Source organism: Amblyraja radiata, unplaced genomic scaffold, assembly GCF_010909765.2.
Source record: "Amblyraja radiata isolate CabotCenter1 unplaced genomic scaffold, sAmbRad1.1.pri S31, whole genome shotgun sequence".
NCBI classification, from domain to species: Eukaryota; Metazoa; Chordata; class Chondrichthyes; order Rajiformes; family Rajidae; genus Amblyraja; species Amblyraja radiata.
In genome coordinates, this window is record NW_022630147.1 from 100,409 (window position 1) to 116,104 (window position 15,696).

Consider the following 15,696-nt stretch of genomic DNA (forward strand, 5'->3'; position numbering starts at 1 on the left):
TCCACGTGACGGTGTGGCAGCAGGCTGGAGGAGCGGACAAAGGCCTTGCCACAGAGCGGGCAGGTCCAATTCCACCTCCAGTTTAAATTCCATTTGGAATATTTTGGAGGACCAAGAACCAAGAACCAAGGTGAAGGGGCGCTGGCGGGTGTGGAGGGTGCCGGTGCTCCAGCAGGTGGTTAAGGTGTTAAGGTGGTTAAGGCAGACTCAACGCTGTGGGTACGCAGGTGCTGCCACATGCTGGACATGCGGGTGAAACCCTTGCCACACTCAGCGCACACATAGGGTATCTCTCTGGTATGTATCCGCTGGTGCTCCAGGAGCCCCCAATGTCCTCTTGTCACAGTGGGAGCAGCTGCTCGCCGGCGTGGGACCGCCGGTGCTGCCGCAACCCCCGCGAGCTGTCAAACGCCTCACCACAGAACTGGCAGTCGTAGGACGGGCCACTGGTGTACACGTGCTGGTGAGACAGGGCGCGGGAGGCCATGGCAAAGGGTTCTCCTCACACCGGGCTGGGGATGGACCGTCGCCGGCGTGCACCCGCTGGTGGGACAGCAGCCTGGTGGAGCAGGTGGAGCCCTTGCCGCACTGGGTGTACGTGTAGGGGTGTTCCCCGGTGTGGGTACGCTGGTGCACCAGCAGGTGGCTGGAGCTGGTGAAGCTCTTGCCGCACTGGTCGCACGTATAGGGGCAAGCGACAGTGTGGGTGCGCTGGTGCTCCAGCAGGCTGTCGGAGCGGGTGAAGCTCTTGCCGCAGTCGCTGCAGGTGTAGGGCCGCTCTCCGGTGTGCATGCGCCTGTGCACCTTCAGTTGCTTGGATGACTTGTAGCCTTTGCCGCAGTAGGAGCAGGTGAAAGGCCGCTCACTGCTGTGCACCCGCTGGTGCTCCCGCAGCCCCGACAACCGGGTACAGCTCTTGCCACAGGTGGAGCAGGCATAGGGCTTCTCGCCTGTGTGCACCCGCCGGTGGGTCTCCAGCTGGCTCGGGCTCCGGCAGGCCTTGCCACACACGTCACATTCATAACGCTTCTCCTTGTTGTGCCCCGCCATGTGGTCCTCCACCGAAGCTCATCCCCTCCAAGCTCAGCCCGCACACCGAGCAGATGGGGGGCTCACCGGCACGCTGGCCGCCCTCAATGGCCGCTCACATCACCGTCTCTCCGTCAACAGCAACGGCTCCTAAACCCTGCAGGAGGGGAACACAGAGGGTCAACATGCTGGCAAACAGGACATTCCTAACGCATGAACATTACTAGAGCTTGAGGAGGGGGGGCGCGGGGGGGATGTGAGGGGGGCGGGTGGGTGAGGGGGGGGGGGGAGAGATGAAGGTGTGAGGGGGAAGGGGAGGGAGGCGGGAAAGAGGGGAGAGATGGTGAGGAGGCAAGTGAGGAAACGGGATGAGGAGCTGCCCATCCCGCCCTAGCAACGGTTGCCACGGTGCGTCCGGCCCCGTTCCCGCGGCTCCTACACCACGTGGGGGGGGGGGGGAGGGGAAACAATCACAGCAGATGCAGAGGCAGCAAACCTGAGATAAAACCTCAAGGGGGGCCAGACTACAAAATGCTGCAGTAACTCAGCGGGACGGGCAGCATCTCTGAAGATAATGAATGGGCGACAATTCGAGGTCGAGAACCTTCCTCAAACTGAGAGTCACAGGAGAGGTGTAGACGGTGATGTGGAGTTAAAAGCTTTTACAAAGAAACATAGACATTGGGTGCAGGAGTAGACCATTCAGCCCTTCGAGCCAGCACCGCCATTTAATGTGATCACAGCTGATCATCCACAAACAGTACACCGTTCCTACCTTCTCACCATATCCTCTGACTCCGCTATCTTTAAGAGCTCTCTCTAGCTCTCTCTTGAAAGTATCCAGAGAACCGGCCGCCTCCGCCCTCTGAGGCAGAGAATTTCACAGATAAACAACTCTCTATGTGAAAACGTGTTTCCTCATTCCCTTTCTAAATGGCTTACCCCTTATTCTTAAAATATGGCAGGTAGACAAAAGTGCTGGAGAAACTCAGCGGTTGCAGCGGCATCTATGGAGCGAAGGAAATAGGCAACGTCTTGGGCCGAAACCCTTCTTCAGACCTCTTAAAGGGTTTACAACCTCTTAAAATATGACCCCTGGTTCTGAACTCCCCCAACACCGGGAACATGTTTCATGCCTCTAGCAAAGTGTGTCCAGGTTCAGCTCCTGAAGGACCGTGTTGGAGCACTGGAGAAGCAGCTGGATGACCTCAGGATCTTCCGGGGAAATCCTGGAGAGAACCTACAGTAAACATAGAAAATAGGTGCAGGAGTAGGCCATTCGGCCCTTCGAGCCTGCACCGCCATTTAATATGATCATGGCTAATCATCCAACTCAGTACCCCATCCCTGCCTTCTCTCCATACCACCTGATCCCTTTAGCCAAATGGGCCACATCTAGCTCCCTCTCAAATATAGCCAATGAACTGGCCTCAACTACCTTCTGTAGCAGAGAATTCCACAGATTCACCACTCTCTGTTTAAAAAATGATTTTCTCATCTCGGTCCTAAAATACTTCCCTCTTATCCTTAAACTGTGACCCCCTAGTTCTGGACTTCCCCAACATCGGGAATAATTTTCCTGCATCTAGCCTGACCAACCCCTTAAGAATTTTGTAAGTTTCTATAAGATCCCCCCTCAATCTTCCCAATCAGTATGATCGTTACACTGACGATACCTGAAGAGTGCAGGGACAGGTCTGCCAGTCAAAAGGTGACGCTGAGGCATAACCGAAGAGACAGACATTAGGCAGAGCCGTGGTAGTTGGGGACAGACAGGGGTTTCTGCGGCAACAGGTGGGAGTCAAGGATGGTGTGTTTCCTCCCTGGTGCCAGGATCCAGGAAGTCACGGACCAATTGCAGAGCATCTCAAGGGTGAAGCTGAGCAGCCGGAAGTGGTAGTGCATGCCGGCACAAATGACGTCGGGAAGAAGTGGAAAGACATTCTACAGCGTGACTGCAGAGAACTCGGAAGGCGGCTGAAAAGCAGGACCACCAAGGTGGTTATCTCCGGTTTGCGTCCAGTTCCTCGTGCTGGTGAGGGAAGGAACAGAGGATCTCAATGTGTGGCTGAGGAGCTGGTTCAGGGAGCAGGGATTTAGATTCTTAGGCCATTGAGATCTGTTTTGGGGGGAGGGCGAATTGTACAAAATGATGGGTTGCACCTTAACAGGCGGGGGAACAACAATGGCAGGTATTTCTACAGAAGGTGCAGGATTGGTTCATTCCAAAGAGAAAGAGAGATTCAAAGGGGAGTAAGGGGCGACCGTGACTGACAAGGGCAGTCAGGGACATTATAAAAATAAAAGGGAAGCACAACATAGCAAAGACGAGCGAGAAGCCAGAGGATTGGGTAACTTTTAAAGAGCAACAGAAGATAACTAAAAAGGCAATACGGGAAGAAAAGATGAGGTACGAAGGTAAGCTGGCCAAGAATATAAGGAGGATAGTAAAAGCTTATTTTGGTATGTGAAGAGGAAAAAATTAGTTAAGTCCAGATTCGGACCCTTGAAGACTGAAAACGGTGAATTTGTTATGAGGAACAAGGAAATGGCAGATGATTTGAACAGGTACTTTGGATCTGTCTTCACAAACAATCTCCGAGATGTACTAATGGCCAGAGGATCTAGGGTGACGGAACAACTGAAGAAAATTCACATTTTGGGGAAGTTGGGACCTGTACAGAAAGGATGGATTGCACTTGAACCCGAGGGGGACCTATATCCTGGCGGGGAAATTTGCAAAGGTCACTGGGGAGACTTTAAACTAGAATGGTTGGGGCGAGGGACTCAAATAGGGAAAGCTAGTAGACAGAATGGGAGGCAGGAAGCAGAAAAGGGAAGCACTCGGTCACAAGAGGAGAAAGAAAAAAAAGGAAATAAACAGATAAGAAGAGACGGGGGGTTTCTTAAATGTGCATATTTTAATGCTAGGAGCATTGTAAGAAAGGTGGATGAGCTTAGAGTCTGGATAGGCACCTGGAAGTATGATGTTGTGGCGATCAGTGAAACATGGTTGCAGGAGGGCTGTGATTGGAAACTAAATATTCCAGGCTTTCGTTGCTTCAGGTGTGATAGAATTGGAGGGGCAAGAGGTGGAGGTGTTGCATTGCTAGTCAGGGAAGATATTACAGCAGTGCTTTGGCAGGATAGATTGGAGGGCTCATCTAGGGAGGCTATTTGGGTGGAACTGAGAAGTGGGAAAGGTGTAGCAACACTTATAGGGGTGTATTATAGACCGCCAAATGGGGAACGAGAATTGGAAGAGCAAATATGTAAGGAGATAGCAGATATTAGTAGTAAGCACAAGGTAGTGATTGTGGGAGATTTCAACTTTCCACACATAGACTGGGAAACACATTCTGTAAATGGGCGGGATGGTTTGGAGTTTGCGAAATGTGTGCAGGATAGGTTTTGCATAATACATAGAGGTACCTACTAGAGGAGGGGCAGTGCTGGACCTCCTGTTAGGAAATGAGACGGGACAGGTGGCGGAGGTATGCGTTGGGGAGCACTACGGGTCCAGTGATCACAATACCATTAGTTTCAATATAATTATGGAGAAGGTCAGAACTGGACCTAGGGTTGAGATTTTTGATTGGAGAAAGGCTAACTTTGATGAGATGCGAGATGATTTAAAAGGAGTGGACTGGGACATTTTGTTTTATGGGAAAGATGTAGAAGAGAAATGGTGGACATTTAAAGGGGAAATTTTAAGAGTACAGAATCTTTATGTTCCTGTTCGGTTGAAAGGAAACAGTAAAAATTGGCAGCATGAAGTAAATGAGGTGCTTGTGGAGTATAAGGAATGTAAAAAGAATCAAGAAAGAAATTAGAAAAGCTAAAAGAAGATATGAGGTTGCTTTGGCAAGTAAAGTGAAAGTAAATCCAAAGTGTTTCTACAGCTATATTAATAGCAAAAGTATAACGAGGGATAAAATTGGTCCATTGGAGAAACAGAGTGGGCAGCAATCTGCAGAGCCAAAAGAGATGGGGGAGATATTGAACAATTTCTTTTCTTCGGTATTCACCAAGGAGAAGGAAATTGAATTATGTGAGGTAAGGGAAACGAGTAGAGTAGTTATGGATACTATGAGTTTCAAAGTAAAAGAAGTACTGACACTTTTGAAAAATATAAAAGTGGATAAGTCTCCAGGTACTGACAGGGTATTCCCTAGGACATTGAGGGAAGTTAGTGTAGAAATAGCCGGGGCTATGACAGAAATATTTCAAATTTCATTAGAAACGGGAATAGTCCCCGAGGATTGGCGTACTGCGCATGTTGTCCCATTGTTTAAAAAGGGTTCTAAGAGTAAACCTAGCAATTATAGACCTGTTAGTTTGACTTCAGTGCTGGGCAAATTAATGGAAAAGATACTTAGAGATAATATATATAAGCATCTGGATAAACAGGGTCTGATTAGGAACAGTCAACATGGATTTGTGCCTGGAAGGTCATGTTTGACTAATCTTCTTGAATTTTTAGAAGAGGTTACTAGGGAAATTGACGAGGGTAAAGCAGTGGATGTTGTCTATATGGACTTTAGTAAGGCCTTTGACAAGGTTCCTCGTGGAAGGTTGGTTAAGAAGGTTAAACTGTTGGGTATAAATGCAGGAATAGCAAGATGGATTCAGCAGTGGCTGAATGGGAGAAGCCAGAGTGTAATGGTGGACGGCTGTTTGTCGGGTTGGAGGCAGGTGACTAGTGGGGTGCCTCAGGGATCTGTGTTGGGTCCTTTGTTGTTTGTCATGTACATCAATGATCTGGATGAAGGGGTGGTAAATTGGATTAGTAAGTATGCAGATGATACCAAGATAGGGGGTGTTGTGGATAATGAAGAGGATTTCCAAAGTCTACAGAGTGATTTAGGCCATTTGGAAAAATGGGCTGAAAGATGGCAGATGGAGTTTAATGCTGATAAATGTGAGGTGTTACACCTTGGCAGGACAAATCTAAATAGGACGTACATGATAAATGGTAGGGAATTGAAGAATACAGTTGAACAGAGGGATCTGGGAATAACCGTGCATAGTTCCTTGAAGGTGGAATCTCATATAGATAGCGTGGTAAAGAAAGCTTTTGGTATGCTAGCCTTTATAAATCAGAGCATTGAGTATAGAAGCTGGGACGTAATGTTAAAATTGTACAAGGCATTGGTGAGACCAAATCTGGAGTATGGTGTACAATTTTGGTCGCCCAATTATAGGAAGGATGTCAACAAAATAGAGAGAGTACAGAGGAGATTTACTAGAATGTTGCCTGGGTTTCAACAACTAAGTTACAGAGATAGGTTGAATAAGTTAGGTCTTTATTCTCTGGAGCGCAGAAGGTTAAGGGGGGACTTGATAGAGGTCTTTAAAATGATGAGAGGGATAGACAGAGTTGATGTGATCAAGCTTTTCCCTTTGAGAATAGGGAAGATTCAAACAAGAGGACATGACTTCAGAATTGAGGGACAGAAGTTTAGGGGTAACATGAGGGGGAATTTCTTTACTCAGAGAGTGGAAGCGGTGTGGAATGAGCTTCCAGTGGAAGTGGTAGCGGCAGGTTCGTTGGTATCATTTAAAAATAAATTGGATAGGCATATGGATGAGAAGGGAATGGAGGGTTATGGTATGAGTGCAGGCAGGTGGGACTAAGGGAAAAACGTTGTTCGGCATGGACTTGTAGGGCCGAGATGGCCTGTTTCCGTGCTGTAATTGGTATATGGTTATATGGTTATTAGGGAAGAAATGGTGTTGAGTAGACTGATGGAACCGAAGGCTGATAAATCCCCAGGGCCTGATGGTCTACATCCCATGGTACTTAAGGAATAAGTCAAAGGGGAGAGAGAGAGAGAGGTGGAGAGAGGGAGGGTGGACGGAGAGTTTATTGATTACCCCCCTTAGACGGGGGTTTATTGATTATGTACAGCAAGGGGGAAGAGTGGGGGAGAGATGGAGATGGAGAGACGGGAGATGGAGAGTTTATTAATTATTCACCTCATATATCCACTCAGAGGTTTATAACATGATTGACCCCAGTTTTTCTCACAGACCTGTAGTTTATGTGGAGATTTAACTCAGTAAATAAGGAAGGTAGACAAAAATGCAGGAGAAACTCAGCGAGTGAGGCAGCATCTATGGAACGAAGGATACATTAAACTACTGTTGCTGGTGTTTCTGCCAAGCAATTCTACCTCATTCCAACAAGAAGAAGACTTTCGCAACTTAAAAACAACGCTGGTTACTGCACCAGCTACTGCATGCCTTAGCCCTCCTAGACCAACTGGCCATTATTAAGTGCAATGCCCATACAAATGGCCACAACAAAGTCTCCGGGGGGAAATGCCCTAACTGAAATTACTGCCCACACAGCAGATTACGAATTCTGCACATCGGTCCCCACAGAACCAAAGATTCTAGTAGGCAAAACAGTCTGTCAGACAAGGGAATGTAAAGTTAATTAATGTAACTTAGTTAATTAATTTTGGCTCCATGGATGCTGCGGCACCCGCTGGGTTTCTCCAGCTTTTTTGTGTACCTTTAATTATTGTAACGTTTTGCCACGTATAAAGATATTTGGAGACAAGGGGGCTGCGCCGTTGAGAGAGGGGGAGAGAGGGCGGGAGGGGAGAGAGGGGGAGTGGGATTTAAGGAATGTGTGTTTTGGATTGAGACCGTTGTTCAGTATGTACTGTATTTATGAACAAATTATGAACATTTTGGGGCGTATCAAAGTTTTAAGAGTTTTGCATGATTTCCTTGAGGTGTGTATAACTGTGTTTTACTCTTGAGTGAGAATTTTATTGCTTTAAAGTGTGTGAATATCTGAGATTCAGCATATTGCGTGAGGTGTGGAAATTTGTGAGTGAATGTCACAGAAGAGGATGCAGAGTGAGTGAGTTTCAAGACTGTTACTTGTTTGTGGAACCGGTTCTGGGTGAATGTTGAATGAATCCTACAATTCCGATGAAATAGGATGTCATTGATTGAGCGTGCTCATTTACGTGATAAATCTTTGTAGAGTCTCATATGGTTTAATAGGTAGTGTCTCTAAGAAGTTGCAGTTGTGTGGGGGTGGAGACGCACAGTTATTTTCTTTTCCTTTGCTCTTCAGAAATGCATTGGCGATCTATGTGGAAATTAACTGTTTATTCTCTATCTTCTCAACTTTTATTAAACAGCGGATGTGGATCAGCAAAGAGACTGCTCATTTTCTTCGCTGCATGACCTGGCATTAGGATTGGTGACCTTGTTGGTATTTTAATTTTGATTTCTTCCTATTTCTTACCTTTTGAATTGAATTCAAGAGAGATCTGAATTGCACACTGGCCATGTGGGATTCAGATTGCGGTGTCGGATGAGAATTGGAAATGCCTTTATCTCAGAAAAAAAATCTGTTAATTTGAAATTGTTTTTTCTTCATAATGAGCTATTTTTAAAGGGTCTGCCTTTAAAGAGTTTAGTTTTAGTTAAAGAGTTTAAGTAAAGCCTCACACTAGCACTAGCAAGAGTACAGCACAATAACATGAATGTTTTCGCCTTTCTTCTGCAACACTATCGAGATCACAGCACAATAACAGGCAAGAGACTGTACAATGCTCTGTAAGATAAAGAATTGCTGAATTGCTGATTATTAGGGTATAAATATGTCTGATTGAACAGTACCTCTGTGTGTGGGGAAAGAGGGACTCTGCAGTCTGTATTTTACATATTGTGAGAGTTGATTCCCACCCCCACCTGGCGAAATAAAGACGTTACTGTATTACTAACTTTTGTGTTGTCATCTGTTTGAAGCAAATTGAACCTTAACACTAGGACTCAGCACATGGGAGGGGGAAACCCAGATAGGGAGGAACATCAACCTACTCTTTAAAACCCATTACCGGCTAGAAGTTGATCTCTTTCCCTGATGAAGCTAGAGTGATAGCGAAACTGGATAATCGTTGCCCAGTCGGGAAGAGTTCGGCAGGTGGTCTCCGCAAGCTGGGAAAAACAAAGACTTGGTGAGCACCGTGGTTTTAAGCCTACTACGCTAGACATAATTGATGCTATACTTTACTGCATTAGTACTGCATATAGTTTACTACTAACTAAGCCAGAAATGAGTAATAACATGCAGAGGGGAGTGGGGGGAGAATGATTGTTTAGTAACAGTAGAGCTAATAGGACTTGATGTTTCAATCCCTGTAGTAAGTCGGCTCTCTTGCTAGTTGCAGTGGGATTGGAGTGGTGAAATGTACGGTAGGTACGTCATCGGGGTCATCAGGTGGGCACCCTCCTTCGTTGACGTTTCATTGATACGCCCACAATATCTCCAGGGGGCTCAAGGGTGAGACTTGGCGTCCCGGTTACACCTCCCACAATTCCATACCCTCCTGTCTTCATCTTGCAACACAATTGTTATCTCTCCTTTAGATCCAAATCCAATTGCTGCTTTTTTCTGCAGAATTTGAAGATGACTTGATTGCTTGTTGGAGGGAGCGACCCCTCACCTCCATTTTCTTTAATAGCCTGGTCGTCGATGTAGCAACATATCCCCTGCATCCCACTTCGACTGGGAAAATCTTGGTCTTCCAGCCATTCTGGGCAGCTTCAGCTGCCTGTACAGAGTACTTGGTCTTTTTCCTCTCATAGGGTAAGGAAAAGAAGAGGAGGACAATAGTAATAGGGGACTCTATAGTCAGGGGGTCGGATAGGCGATTCTGTGGACGCAGTCAGGAGACTCGGATGGTAGTTTGCCTCCCTGGTGCCAGGGTCAGGGATGTGTCTGAACGTGTCCATAATATCCTGAAATGGGAGGGAGAGGATCCTGAGGTCATGGTGCATATAGGTACCAACGACATAGGTAGAAAAAGAGACGAGGTCCTGAAATGAGAATTTAGGGCGTTAGGAAGAGAGTTAAGGAGAAGGACCGCAAAGGTAACAATCTCAGGATTACTGCCTGTGCACGCGATAGTGAGAGTAGGAACGGAGCGAGGTGGAGGATAAACGCGTGGCTGAAGGACTGGTGCAGAGGGCAGGGATTCAAGTTTCTGGATCATTATGACCTCTTTTGTGGAAGGTGCGACCTGTACAAAAAGGATTGGTTGCACTTGAACCCGAGGGGGACCAATATCCTGGCGGGGAGATTTGCAAAGGCTACTGCGGAGACTTTAAACTAGAACGGTTGGGGGGATGGACTCAAATAGGGAAAGCTAGTAGTCAGTGTGTGAGGCAGGAGGCAGAGAATGGTAGCACTCAGACACAAAATGTAGGGGAGAAAGAAGAAAAATATAATAAACAGAGAATACGAGGGGGTGGGTTTCTTAAATGTGTATATTTTAATGCAAGGAGCATTGTAAGAAAGGTGGATGAGCTTAGAGTCTGGATTGACACCTGGAAGTATAATCTGCATCTGCAGTTCCTTCTTCAATACTTTGTCTACTCCACCGCGATATCTCCTCAAGGTATGCCTACTTTGAAGAAGGTCTCCTCCTCTCTCCGGAGACAGTTTCACACCCTCCTCTTTAACTGCACAACCTCTGTGATCCCCCCTGCCCTCCAACTGTACGACCACATCCTTACCCAGACTCTATCACAATTTTGCTAGCCCTTGCTGTCTCCTCCCCTTCCTTAACCCTCGAGCTGTCTCCTCCCATCCCCCCACCCTCGGGCTCCTCCTCCTCCCTTTTTCCTTCCTTCTCCCCCCCACCCCCCATCAGTCTGAAGAAGGGTTTCGGCCCGAAACGTCGCCTATTTCCTTCGCTCCATAGATGCTGCTGCACCCGCTGAGTTTCTTCAGCATTTTTGTGTACCCTGGAAGTATAATGTTGTGGCGATCAGTGAAACATGGTTGCAGGAGGGCTGTGATTGAAAACTAAATATTCCAGGATTTCGTTGCTTCAGGTGTGATAGAATTGGAGGAGCAAGAGGTGGAGGTGTTGCATTGCTTGTCAGGGAAGATAGTACAGCAGTGTTTTGGCAGGATAGATTAGAGGGCTCGTCTAGGGAGGCTATTTGGGTGGAACTGAGAAATGGGAAAGGTGTAGCAACACTGAAAGGGGTGTATTATAGACCGCGTGCCTGGAAGGTCATGTTTGACTAATCTTCTTGAATTTTTTGATGAGGTTACTCGGGAAATTGATGAGGGTAAAGCAGTGGATGTTGTATATATGGACCTCAGTAAGGCCTTTGACAAGGTTCCTCATGGAAGGTTGGTTAAGAAGGTTCAATTGATCGGTATTAATGGTTGAGTAGCAAGATGGATTCAACAGTGGCTGAATGGGAGATGCCAGAGAGTAATGGTGGATGGCTGTTTGTCAGGTTGGAGGCCAGTGACTAGTGGGGTGCCACAGGGATCTGTGTTGGGTCCACAGTTGTTTGTCATGTACATCAATGATCTGGATGATGGTGTGGTAAATTGGATTAGTAAGTATGCAGATGATACTAAGATATGTGGTGTTGTGGATAATGAAGTAGATTTTCAAAGTCTACAGAGAGATTTAGACCAATTGGAAGAGTGGGCTGAAAGATGGCAGATGGAGTTTAATGCTGATAAGTGTGAGGTGCTACATCTTGGCAGGACAAATCAAAATAGGACGTGCATGGTAAATGGTAGTGAATTGAGGAATGCAGTTAAACAGAGGGATCTAGGAATAACTGTGCACAGTTCCCTGAACGTGGAATCTCATGTCGATAGGGTGGTAAAGAAAGCGTTTGGTGTGCTGGCCTTTATAAATCAGAGCATCGAGTATAGAAGTTGGGATGTAATGTTAAAATTGTACAAGGCATTGGTGAGGTCAATTCTGGAATATGGTGTATAATTTTGGTCGCCTAATTATAGGAAGGATGTCAACAAAATAGAGAGAATACAGAGGAGATTTACTAGAATGTTGCCTGGGTTTCAGCAACTAAGTTGCAGAAAGAGGTTGAAAGGTAGATGGGACTAGAGGAGAATAAGTGTTCGGCACGGACTAGAAGGGCCGAGATGGCCTGTTTCCGTGCTGTAATTGTTATATGGTTATATGGTTATATGCTGCCTGGCCCGCTGAGTTACTCCAGCACTTTGTGTCTCTCTTGCCCACAGATGCTGCCTGACCTGCTGAGTTACAAAGAATAAAGACCTAACTTGTTCAACCTTTCGCTGTAACTTAGTTGCTGAAACCCAGGCAACATCCCAGTAAATCTCCTCTGTACTCTCTCTATTTTGTTGACATCCTTCCTATAATTAGGCGACCAAAATTGTACATCATACTCCAGAATTGGCCTCGCCAATGCCTTGTACAATTTTAACATTGCATCCCAACTTCTATACTCAATGCTCTGATTTATAAAGGCCAGCACACCAAAAGCTTTCTTTACCACCCTATCTACATGAGATTCCACCTTCAAGGAACTGTGCACAGTTATTCCTAGATCCCTCTGTTCAACTGCATTCCTCAATTCACTACCATTTACCATGCACGTCCTATTTTGATTTGTCCTGCCAAGATGTAGCCCCTCACACTTATCAGCATTAAACTCCATCTGCCATCTTTCAGCCCACTTTCAGCATCTGCGGAGAAGATAGACACAAAGTGTTGGAGTAACTCAGCGGTCAGGCAGCATCTGTGGAGAGAATGAATGGGTGACGTTTTGGGTCGGCACCCTTCTTTAGTTTAGTTTAGAGATGCAGCGTGCGCACCGACCAGCGATCACCCCGTACACTTGCACTATCCTACGCAAATTAGGGATAATTTAGCTATTTTGCAGAGGCCGATCAATCTGCAACCCTGAACGCCTTTGAAATGTTGGAGGTAACCGGAGCACCCAGAGTAAAAACCCACGCAGGTCAAGGGGAGAACGTACAAAGTCCGCACAGACAGCACCAATAATCAGGATCGAGCCTGGGTCTCTGGCTATACCGCTGCGCCAGTGTGCCGCGCAGAATTATATAAGTTTCCTCCGCCATAAACGAACTCAATATGTGTTAGTGATGTCCTGTTTGCCAGCTTGTTGACCCTCTGTGTTCCCCTCCTGCAGGGTTTAGGAGCCGTTGCTGAGGACGGAGAGACAGGGGCGTGAGCGGCCATTGATGGCGGCCAGGGTGCCCGTGAGCCCTCCGCCCAACTTCTCGGTGTGCGGGCTGAGCTTGGAGGGGCTGAGCTTTGATGGAGGACCACATGATGGGGCACAACAAGGAGAAGCGTTATGAGTGTGACGTGTGTGGCAAGGCCTGCAGGAGCCCGAGCCAGCTGGAGATCCACTTGAGGGTTCACACAGGAGGACGCCCATTCAATTGCTCGGAGTGCGGCAAGAGCTTCACCCGCTACAGCAGCCTGCTGCGTCACAACCGCGTGCACTCCGGCGAGACGCCCTTCACCTGCTCCGACTGTGGCAAGAGCTTCAAGGGGGCGAATGACCTGAAGACCCACCGGCGGATGCACACCGGGGATCGGCCCTACACGTGCAGCGACTGTGGCAAGGGTGTCTCCCTCTCCAGCAGCCTGCTAGCGCACCAGTGCCCCCTCAACGGCAAGCACCCCTACACTTGCACAAAGTGCGGCAAGGGCTTCACCAGGTCCAGCAGCCTGCTCAAGCACCAGTGCATCCACACTGGCGCGCGCCCTTACACCTGCCACCAGTTCGGCAAGGGCTTCACCCGCTCTGACAGCTTACTGGAGCAACAGCGCACCCTCTCCGGGGAGCGCCCCTACACCTGCGTCCAGTGCGGCAAGGGCTTCACCAGCTCCTCCAGGCTGCTGTCCCACCAGCGGGTGCACACCGGCGACCGTCCCGTCCCCAGCCCGGTGTGCGGAGAGCGCTTTGCCATGGCCTCCCACGCCCTGTCTCACCAGCACGTGCACACCAGTGGCCAGCCCTACGACTGCCCGTACTGTGGTGAGGCGTTGGAGAGCAAACGGGGGTTGCGGCAGCACCGGCGGGCCCACGCCGGCGAGCAGTTGCTCCCACTGTGACAAGAGAGCATGGGGGCTGCGGTAGCACCAGCGGATACATACCAGAGAGAGACGCTTTGTGTGCGCTGAGTGTGGCAAGGGTTTCACCTGCATGTCCAGCCTATGGCAGCACCGACGTACCCACACTGTGAGCATCCCTTCCCCTGCCCGCCCTGTGGCAAGGGCTTCACCCACTTTGACCACCTGCTGGAGCACCGGCAAGTACACATCGGCCAGCGCCCCTTCGTCTTCCTTCTCTGTGGCAAGGCCTTTCCCCGCTCCTCCAGCCTGCTGGCAAACCACCACGTGGATAGGCGATGTTTGAATCCTTTATGGGTAACGTTTCTGGTCGAGCACCTCCTCAGACTCAAACCGAAATGTCACCCAGACCTTCTCTCCAGAGATGCTGCCTGTCCCGCTGAGTTACTGCAGCACTTTATGTCCTTTTTTGTAAACCAGCATCTGCAGTTCCTTGTATCTATACTAGGCGTGCATTTCCCATTACACTTGCGCTCGGTCTGCCAAGGCCTGCTGGATCTCCCGGTTGCCAACCATGTTAACTCCCCTTCCCACTCCCACACTGGTCTATCTGTCCTGGGCCTCCTCCATTGCCAGAGTGAGGTGACACGCGAACTGGAGGAACAGCACCTTATAGCTTACAGCCCAATGACATGAACATTGAATTCTCCAAATTAAGGAGACATCCCCCAATGTGGACAATCTCTTTGTCATTCCACTGTCTTCTCCTCCCTGGCGAAAGGCGTCAGGATTAATCCGGAGTCACCGCTTTCCGTTCCCCGGCAGTTCCGCCTCGACTCCAAATGTTGGGATATCGTTCTCCGCCTTTGAACGTCCGCAAGACTCCGTCTGCAGTAAATAAGTACTTTTGCTCGTCAACCCGCTGGAGCCAAGTTGTATTTCAATGAAATAAATGTCTCTTTTTGTGGAAGAAATTCTTTCAGAGGGAAATTGCAGGAAAATGAAAAGCTGACACTTCGCAGATTTGCTTCGAGATTTTATTGCATGGTATCATGGAGAGATGGCAGCAGAAAACTGCTCACCAGTTCTCTGACTTCACAGCAGAATTAGCTGACAGTTATACTGTGTAGTAATAATTATAATAAACTTTATTACGGACTCAAGGTCCAGACAAGGGGCAACATTACATAAAAATGCATTGCATATTAAAAAATATCATAAAGTATATATAAAATCTTAGTGTATCACATAAAAGCATCATAAATTATATATTTAAAAAAAAACACAATACATGAATTAAAATCCAAAATAAAAGAATGATCAATGTCCTACAACGAGACAACGATACCAGTGTCTCCCCAGTTGGGATTCGTAGCGTGTAGTGCTAAACCTTATGTTTGACAAGGCCACAATAATTACATTTTTAGAGCCATTTCTCCTGTAAATGAATTTATACATATGATTTCTTAGGATAGCTTCTAAAGAACTGACTCCTGTAGCCACAAACATGTTACTGGCACTACACCATCTAGGTTTCCGTAGCAGTGTTCTCATGGCATCATTATATGACAACTATAGTCTCTGCAAACGTGTCTTTCCATAGTTCAACCACAGGTGCGCAGTGTAGAGTGGTGTGCAGTATGCTCTAAATAGCGACATCTTCACCACAACTACACACAAACCAAATTTACGCAAGAGAATATTCGCCTGTACATACAGCATGCGTCGTTGCCTATAAATATCCTCATCATCTCATTTGTTCTGTAATAAAATGCCCTGGTATTTTACCTTA